This window comes from Nelumbo lutea, chromosome 1, assembly GCF_056320005.1.
Source record: "Nelumbo lutea isolate HS-2025 chromosome 1, American lotus-T2T, whole genome shotgun sequence".
In the NCBI taxonomy this organism is placed as follows: domain Eukaryota; kingdom Viridiplantae; phylum Streptophyta; class Magnoliopsida; order Proteales; family Nelumbonaceae; genus Nelumbo; species Nelumbo lutea.
The window spans coordinates 195,176,098-195,184,212 of NC_142684.1; positions in this window are offsets into that span (position 1 = coordinate 195,176,098).

Sequence of the window (8,115 nt, forward strand, 5' to 3'; positions counted from 1 at the left end):
TTTTCAGATTATTTTCTTGAATTAAGGATTTAATTAAAAATCAAAAACTAGACCCATTCGAACCAAGATTGGTTCAAAACTGTTTGGACCAATTCTAGGGTTTAATCAAGGCTGAATGTCAGCCCTAATTTCCCACTAATGGGCCTAAGGATTGATATTTAATTAAATGGTTAATTCGGCCCAGCCTGTAAAGGCCCAGTTTTAAATAGTTAAAACTGCAAAAGCCCATTTCAAAGGATAAAGCTATATGGGCCGAACTGGGTAACCCTAATTCAGCCCATATACCTAGATAATATTAATGGTTAATATTATGGAATTTTAACGGGCTTCCAACAGGCCTTACAGATAATTAATTGATTGGATCATTTAACCCTGCATGTAATGTATGGATGTGTGATGTCCTGCGTACATGGGCCATAAGTACTTGGCCCATGCTCATTCGACAGTGGCTCTTGCGCACACCATGGCTGAATGCACATCATTGCCATGGTGTCCCTTTTGGTTATTGGAAGAATCCCTCTGTGGTGGACCCCACACCTCATCAAGAGGTTGCGTGCGGAACCCTAGTCGATTTAAGGCCCACCGAAATCTGGCTTTATAAAAGTCAGTGGGAGCCACTTTGGTTTGACCTAAATCAAACTAGGGCGTAATTTTGTTCCCTCCAGCTAATATGAGTGCGTGTGATAGGGAGATTCATATGATGAACTCTCTAAAGGCCTTCCATCATTAGCATGAGGATGGGTCCTTCAATAATGAGGAAACGCACCAGAAAATGGGCTATCCATTTGCTGTTGGGCTTGTCTGAGTGTTTCATAAGATGATAGGGGCGTCATAGACCGATGTGGGAGGGGCTTCACCAGAAAATGGGAACTCTCTCACGGTACCTTGGCATTCACGAATATGATGGGTAAGCACTCACTGGACAGAAAGGTTTACCTGAAAATGGCTCTGAACCTTGTCTGACAGAGGCCAAAGGGAAAACTCATATGATGAGTGGATGTGATCCTTCACAGAAAGGTGGTGGGGTTATGCAGCTGAAACAGTTGGCTCCATGCACCCTATGTGATTTCCCACATTTCCAAAGACAACCCGTAGTCTCCGTCACTGAGAGAGGAGGGAAATCTCATAGACGAATAAATGGAAATGGATCATAGGTTAAAATCCATATCTATGAAATGAACATGAATCAAATTAGGTTGTGGACTGATGTTTGCTCTTTTATCAAAAAATGGCAAACGGATCTTTTGCAAAACTACTTGATGACAACAAGTTGAAGGGCCCAAACTATGCTGATTGGTACAGGAACCTTATGCTGGTCCTAGCCTCTGAAAAGCTGGACAAAGTGGCAAAGAATACTGCCCCGGAGCGTCCGGGTGATAGGGCTTTTGAGGCCCGAAGGAGAGACTATCAAGAATGGGAGGAGAGAAACTCCCTTGCCCGGTGTTACATCATTGCCTCCTTAGACAACCCGATACAGAGGCAGTTCGATCAGATCGAACTTGCCAAAGACATATTGGACAGTCTCAGGACAATGTATGAAGAGCAGAATCGTTCTACTCGACAAAAGGTCTTGAAACAGTTCATGACCGCACAAATGTCCAACGGTCAACAAGTTCACGACCATTGTCTTCGGATGATGGGATACATCAATGAACTGGAGGCTCTTGGATCCGGGCTGGACCTTGCTACCCAGATAGATGCTATCCTTAACTCTTTGCCTCCTTCCTTTAATCCGTTCATCATGAACTATAACATGAACAAGCTGAATGTCAGCTTACAAGAGCTCAGCAATATGTTGCAAAGAGCTGAAGAACTGATTAGAAAGGATGAGCCTGTAGCCATGCTTGTTGAAGATAGCAAGACAGGCAAGAGAAAGAGGAAGGCAAAGAAGCCTCAGAAGAAAGCCACTAAGATCAAGAAGCAGAAGAAAGACAAAGCATCGGATGCCTGTCACTTCTGCAAGAAGACCGGCCACTGGAAAAGGAATTGTCCTGCCTACCTGGAATCCAAGAAAGGTAACTTCAAAACTTGTGTTATAGAAACCAATTTGTTGGTAGCTTCTGCTTCTTGGTGTATTGACTCCGGGGCTTCGACTCATGCTTGTAACTCACTGCAGGGGTTCAAGGTAAGAAGAAGGCTGAGTGAAGGAGAAGTCACACTCTTCTTGGGGACTACTGCAATTGTTGCAGCCGTGGCCATAGGAACCGTGGAATTAATTTTTAGAGAAGGAATAATTGTACTGAAAGACTGTCTTTATGTACAAAATTTACGGAGAAATTTGATTTCTTTCAGAAAACTGTGTGCAGAAGGTTATTCTGTCTTCTTTAGTAAAACGATTACTGTTAAAAGAAACAACAGATTCATCGCATACGGGGAACTGGAGAACGGTCTCTATGTTCTACATCCTTCTCTAGAAACTAACATAACCGAAACTATGTCCGATGAAATCCCTAAGAAGAGAGTTCGTGATACAGTTAATCCCACGTGTCTGTGGCATTATCGACTTGGCCACATCGGTGTTGACCGAATCACAAGGTTGGTAAAGGATGGTCCTTTGGATTTTCTAACTGTAGGAGATCTTCCCACTTGTGAGCCTTGCCTACAAGGCAAGATGACGAAACGGCCATTTAACGGTAAGCCTGAAAGATCTACGGGCACACTTGACCTAATACATACTGATGTATGTGGTCCCCTGAGTGTTAGGACACGAAATCAACACGTGTATTTCATCACCTTCATAGATGATTTTTCACGATACGGTTACGTGTACCTAATGAGACACAAGTCTGAATCCTTTGAAAAGTTCAAAGAGTTTCGACAAGAGGTCGAGAAACAGTTAGGGAGAGAAATTAAGGCCCTTCGATCAGATCGAGGTGGCGAGTATCTCTCTGACGAATTCAGGGACTACTTAAAGGACAATGGGATAGTATCACAATTAGCTCCTCCTGCTACACCACAACTTAACGGTGTTTCGGAGAGGAGGAATAGAACCTTATTGGATATGGTCCGGTCGCTTCTCATACACTCAGAGTTACCCACATCCTTTTGGGGTTACGCATTAGAGACTATGATTTATGTGCTGAATCGGGTTCCAACCAAATCGGTTCTGAATACTCCATATGAACTTTGGACCGGAAAGAAACCAAGTGTCAGACACTTGAAGATTTGGGGTTGTCCAGCACACGTTAAGAGAACGAGTGCAGACAAGTGGGAATCCAAGACCAGCCGTTGCCTATTTGTAGGCTACCCAAAAGGCTCTGTAGGTTACCTATTCTATGACCCAAGTGAGCAGAAAGTGTTCTGCAGTCGTAATGCGATTCTTGGAAACCGACTATATCCTGGACACCCATCGTCTGGAAGTTGTTCTTGATGAGGAGAGCTCAGGAGCAATGGGAGATGTCCCACAAGTTCGAGGTAGTGACCAACCTAGAAGATCCACTCGGGTATCCAGGCCACCAGTCCGTTATGGTTATGACCAGGATAATTACCTGGTGGAAACCTTGACTAGTGAGGAGGATCCCGTGACTTACACGGAAGCTATGTTGGACATAGATTCCGAGAAGTGGGTGGAGGCCATGAGAGCAGAGATGGACTCAATGGAGACCAATGGAGTCTGGACTCTAGTAAATCTGCCCTCCGGGGTAAAAGCAATCGGTTGCAAATGGATTTAGAAGAGGAAGAAGGTCCCCGATGGTAAGGTTGAGATCTTCAAAGCTCGTCTGGTGGCGAAAGGGTACACTCAGAAAGAGGGCATCGATTATGAGGAAACATTTTTGCCTGTGGCCATGCTTAAATCCATTAGGATCCTGCTAGCTGTAGCAGCATACCATGATTATGAGATTTGGCAAATGGATGTCAAAACTGCATTCCTGAATGCAGATCTTACTGAAGATATCTATATGCAGCAGTCGCAAGGCTTCATTGCTGCAGGTTAGGAAAACATGGTATGTAAACTTAATAGATCCATTTATGGACTTAAACAAGCTCTAGAAGTTGGAACATCCGTTTTGACTCTGCCGTCAAATCGTTTGACTTCGAGCAGAATCCGGATGAACCCTGTGTCTACAGGAAGTACAGTGGAGATAAGGTTACCTTCTTGGTTCTGTATGTAGATGACATTCTACTCATTGGGAATGATGTAGGTATGTTAACTACGGTGAAAGTATGGTTATCACAGCAATTCTCCATGAAAGATCTTGGAGAAGCCTCCTATATACTGGGTCTTCGACTCTATAGAGATAGATCGAAGCGGATAATAGGATTATCCCAATCTGCCTACATTGACAAAATAGTCAAAAGATACACCATGGAAAACTCCAAGAAAGGAAATGTTCCTTTCAGGCACGGAGTCACTCTCTCCAAAAAGATGTCTCCCAAGACTTCTAAGGAGATTGATGGCATGAAATACGTTCCCTATGCCTCTGCCATAGGGAGCATCATGTATGCCATGCTGTGCACTCGTCCTGACATTGCTCAGGCAGTGAGTGTAGTAAGCAGATTTCAAACCAACCCAGGGCAGGAGCATTGGACTGCTGTGAAAAACATACTTAAGTACCTTCGAAGGACAAAAGAGTTTTGTCTAGTATTCGACGGTAGCTCACTACAGATCCAAGGGTATACAGATGCCGGTTTCCAGTCAGACCCAGATGATAGAAAGTCTACATCTGGATATATTTTCACGATAGGATCATGTGTTGTTTCTTGAGTGTCAGCAAAAAGGGGTCCTAAGTTGCAAATTAATAGTCTACAACCCAAGCAGAGCGCATTGCCGTAAGTGATGCTACCTTATGAATGAAGGTGTTCATTCATGAATTTGGAATTCAGCACATCACCCATTCCATTGTTGTATGACAACACTGGACCTACGGGAGGATGATAGCAAGAGGTAGCATCAGCGGAGAATGTGGTAGACCCATTGACTAAGCCACTGACACAGAAAGTGTTTGAGAAACACGTGGAAAGCATGGGACTCCGGCTAGTACCTAATTGGACATAAGTGCAAGTGGGAGCTGTTAGACACTTTTGTATGCCCTTAGCTTCAATCAAAATTGATGTACTTTATGAGTTTATTGTAAATGAATAAAAGTACATATTTGATTCATGTTCCCTTGGTATGTTTCTGTGTATTACCCTTAAACTGGACACTTATTGAGACTCGTGTTAGTTTTGAATGTTCACAGCCAGTGGGTCGGTCTGGGGAGACCTATCCTGACAAGGCTGACACTGTGGTGCCACTAAGTCGGTTGGGGTGGCTTGTCTCAGCTACCGGGGTGAGACCCTAGGCACATACAGTGTGGGATTAATTGAATCTTTGAACTGGACCAGATTTCCAGTATTGCCCTGGACCTTGGAGATTGATGGGCAAAACTGGAAAGTTACACCCGACCCCTAGACTCGATTATGATACTGCACTAGGTGTCGGATCGGGCTGTCTTTGATGTACCAATCAGTGAGATCCTTAGCGGGGGTCAAAACCTGGGTATGTTCGGACAATCCGAGAATTCATCTGAGTGGGTGATCATAGTGACAGGATCAGCCCCTTTGTCGGACAAAGGTAATGATCGGGGATGCACTCTCACTGATGGAAACCAAGACTGCCGGCAGCCGATTTCAACCGTTGAAATTTGTTTTGCAAAATATATTTTATATGAGATATAAAAATATGTATATTATGGTTTCTAAAATGTTTGCAAAAGGTTTTAATTCCCGGGATCCATATAAGTGGAGAGTGCAACACTATTCCTTGCAGCCGAGGGAGAGGTCCTCTCTTGTCGGGCAGTGTATGGTCATTATGGGATGAGAGGTTAAGTGTAAGACCATTGAGGATAATGCCTGATGGTCTAATCTTGCATCTGCCCACAGTCCCTGGGTGTTACAAGGTGGCTTGGCCCAGGGACCACTTAGGATAAGTGTTGGTCCCATAGAGCCCATTTGATGGGTTTCAAGGGGTGCACTGTCTTTAACAGTGTATTCGACCAGGCTTTGTAACAAAGGCTGGGCCGAACCCATGTGGCTGATGTGTAGATCAATGCTTGGGTCCCACGCCATACAAGGAAGCCCAACTGGGCAGCAGTTAGGAAGGTTAAGTGAGCACATAAGCTTAATGGGCCTAAAGCCCATTTCGAACTGGGCTATTAATTTAGTTAATTAAAGGGGCGAATTCTGAGATGGATTAGTAGTTAGGATAGGGTCTTAATCCTATCCACTCAGAGAGTCTAGATCTGAATGTGATTCAGATATAGAAACCTCCTAACAAGATTAGGATAAAGTTAATTTAATCTGCAGATAAGATAAGGGTTTATCCTTATCATTAGAAGAGAAGGTTGATCCAAATATGATTTGGATAAGCACCTCCTAATGGGATTAGGAGCTGATTTTTTCAAGTTAACAAAAGAAGGAAGGGGGCGGCAGCCTTGAGAGAGACCAAGAAACACATCAGATTCTCTTTAGTGCTGAAATCAAGAAGAGAGGATTCTGCACCCTGCGAATACTCTCTTGCTACCTCCCTGCTCTTGCCGCGCTGTTTGCCAGTTCGATCTCCAGCTGTGGGAGAAGTCAAGATTCGATCTTGACATCAATTCTTTGAGAAATGATTGAAAAGGGAAGTTGTGCTCACGTTCCATCCTGTTGTTTCTTGTGAAGGACAGAGTTCTTGGGGAAGAACACTGTTGATTCTGCTCCATCCTGCACTGCGCCATCTTTAGTGGGAGCAGTCTTTGGATCATTCCTTGGGTTTTGATCCTAGGCCTCCACTACAACTAGACAAAGAACCCCATGGTTTTCAAAACTGGAAAAACCAGGAACCAGTCAGGTGACCGGTTTTGGTGATTTCCAAAACCGGAATTTCTTCAAAGTGTATGTCCATTTGAATGGTTTTGATTGTTTTTTTTTTGTCAAAACAGGCCGACTGTTCAGTTCGAACGGTCAGGCTATTCGACCCAATAACCGGACCCCTGACTAGTTCAGTCTCCGAATCGATTTTAAAAACCATGGAGAACACATCAACTAAGCCATCATTAGTTGGTTCTCATGCTAGGCCATTGATTATGAACTCATAATATATAAACTATATAAAAAGGAATAAGTTTGAGGTTCGATAACTAAAAAGGGAAAAAATTATTTTTCTACTATTTTATTTGTAAAGAACTAGAAATATATAATCATTGTTACTTGATTTTTTTCCTTAAAAAGTACATTTTAAAAAAGCATCCTGTGCACTGCACAGGTAACCGCTACTCCACTAGTATATATAAAGTGGATGTCCATTGTCACCCTTTCTCCCTTCCCCCTTTCCTGTTTCATTTCTCTCGCACAGGTCATCCAATTTGGTTATCTCTCTCTCTCTTTCTCTCTCTCTTTCTCTCTCTCTCCATGTCACCCTACTCTGCTCCAAACAAAACTACTCTCATTCCTTCTACAGCCAAGGGATGACTAAGAAGACTTACCTGTATCGTCTTTTTTCTCTCTCAGAAACTGGGGAATTTGAGACTAAGAGCGTTTCTGGAGACTGTTTTTCAAAGTGTGTCCTACTCCAGGTAGACGGGTATACAAACATTTTATATTCTCAAACGAATGCGGGTAGAGATTAGGCTATCTTTGGTTGCAAAAGCAATCTGTTTGCTAGAGTAGATTGATATCTTAATTTGCAAAGATATCAACCAATTGCGGATAATTGAAATTTTATATCAACCAATTGCGGATAATTGAAATTTTCAGATGAGGTAATGACAATGGTTTGAGGCAGTTGAAAATGCAGATGTTGAGAAAAATGCTTTCATTTTAAAGTACACTGTACAATTTAGTAATTCCTTAAATATACAACAGGGTAGGTAATTATCCCTTGATAATAATGTACACCTAAACACGGGATCCCGAAGGGACAGATGAATGATGCCCCCTGAGTGCAACGCCTCCATTCAAATTTCGAACGGGTTGGTTTTGGCATAACTCACAAACAACAAACCCATTAAGTGAGCTACTAAACTGTCTAAACATCTACTACAACTCAGTGGATGGGACGAACTATGTGCTGCTGCCAAATGTGCCACCCAACTCAACTGGGCTGATATCAGATACCGACGTCCGACGTTTGGGAGAATTCCACAAAGCAAAGCA